Genomic DNA, 2086 nt, shown 5'->3' with positions numbered 1-2086 from the left:
TAAGACCTCAGATGCTATATCTTCTGATAGCCGGGCACCATCAGCTTTCTTCACCACATTTGCTTATGCACCCATTTTTCTTTAGCAATCATGTCGGGAAGGTGTGCATCATGGTGTCTTCCATTTTATTTTGTACAGCTTCTAATTGGCCTAGATTCATAGCAGTACATTCCACTTTTGATTACTAGTGGATATTAACAGCTATTTTTCCCAGTTTTGAGTCATGCCACATCAGCCAAGGAATATCCTGAAAGATCTACTCCATCCACATCATTCGACTGTGGGGATGCAACTCTTCCAGCTTATTTTGAATGTTTTCCAACCGGAAAGGCTCATCTGCTGGCACTGTATCAGACAATGATCTGCTGCAAGCCATAAGGTTTTCATGAGCCAACTTTTTCAGAAATAGACTATCAAGTCCTTCTCCCCAGACTGTCTAGAAACCCTGCAGAAACCTATCCACCAGAGGAGGCCTTGATGGTCTTTAAAAGCTCAGTGATAGAGTTTCCAGCATGTTACCACAGAAAACCAACCTGATAGATGAGGGTTGGGTTGGTAAAACTAATAAATAGAAAGTACCGTAATAGCTTTTTATAAACTATTATACTTTAGTCATAATTACTAACACTAAATTATTCTAAAACTCCAAACCAATTTCATGTCAATCAAGTCAATGCTGATTCATAGCAACCCTCCGTGGAAGTCTGAGACTGTAGCTGTTGGATACAGTAAAAAGCTCAGTATGAACTGCCAGCCATGCAGATTGCTGCCTAACGAGTAACCACTACATCCCCAGGGCTCCTTAACGATCATTATACTCCTATTCTAAGTGGTCTCTAATATAAAGAGTCCTGGTGACACAATGGATTAACAATTGGGCTGTTAGCTACAAGGTTGACAGGTCAAATGTAACCGCTGTTCTGTAGGAGAAAGATGAGGTTGTCTGCTCCAGAAATTTACAGCCCCTAAAACTCTATGGAGCAGTTCTGTTCTATACGGTTGTTATAAGTTGGAAGTGACTTGACAGGCATAGCTAGGTATATTCTAATAAGTTATAATTAGCAATGTCTTCTTGTTCCCAACAATTTCATATACATGATCACATTTCAGTTGTAAATTTGGTAGAAGTATCAAACAAGTAGCCCAAAAGATCAGGGTACTCGCACACAGTGGAACACAAAATTCTGGAAATACTGGGATTAGAATCCTGGTAGTTCTGTCTCCTGGAGCAGAGCTTCAAGTTTTGAAAAGGCAACCAAACTTCAGACATGGTCAAGGCAGATCCAATGAGAAAGCCAGGAAGAGAAAAGGGCGAAAAGCCTAAGAAACCATAAATCACATCAAACTGTAGAATATTTTCAAGTCAGGGTGAAAATGGTTCCTCCCCCAATTTGCGAGAAATAATTAACAAGATAACTACTGTGTCTCACGCCTTTTCTTCTGTTCTCCATGCTAAAGTGTTCTCAGCTCTATGTTCACTCAAGACATCACCCCCATGCCCACTGTCCTCTAGGTCCACCAGACAAGCTGCACTGGTCATCTCCAACTCTCAGCAACCCCATGTCTGGCAGGGTAGAACTGTGCCCCACAGGGTTTTCAAAGGTTGATTGTTTTCCAACGTAGAAAACCAGGCCTGTCTCCTGAAGTTAAGTCCAGTTGGCTCAAGCCTTCAAACTTTCAGCAGTCAAATGATTTAAATGCTTGTATCACACAAGGACCCCAGACTACCAAATCCAAAGCTAAACCCACTAGACCTACTGGACCCCCAAAACAAACCCCTAGACCTACCCTACCAAACCAAAACTAAAAAACGATTGAGTCTGTTCTGACTCATAGAGATCCTATAGATCAGAATCCATCTGCCCCATAGGATTTCCAAGGGTGTAAACCTTTTCAGAAGCAATTGTCACACCCTCTGCCCTTAGAGAAGTTGATTCAACTGCCAGTCTTTGAGTTAGCAGTGAGTGCTGTAACCATTTTAACACCACACCACCCAGAACTAAACACAGATCATTTTGACTGACTACTGCAGCTAAGGTCTCCTTTGAACGGAGCCATCCTTCCCATAGCACCTCCAATTGTGTTC

At 41.9% G+C, this 2086-nt stretch overlaps 1 protein-coding gene across 1 annotated transcript in view; it reads right to left on the bottom strand.

The window, feature by feature from the left end:
- Positions 1-2086, bottom strand: part of PKHD1 (PKHD1 ciliary IPT domain containing fibrocystin/polyductin) — a 579560-nt gene that overhangs the window by 467745 nt on the left and 109729 nt on the right. The window lies entirely within an intron of this gene.

Source organism: Echinops telfairi, unplaced genomic scaffold, assembly GCF_000313985.2.
Source record: "Echinops telfairi isolate 266 unplaced genomic scaffold, ASM31398v2 ScPeMD7_3533;HRSCAF=4204_1, whole genome shotgun sequence".
NCBI lineage: Eukaryota > Metazoa > Chordata > Mammalia > Afrosoricida > Tenrecidae > Echinops > Echinops telfairi.
This window is presented reverse-complemented; position numbering and strand designations above follow the sequence as displayed.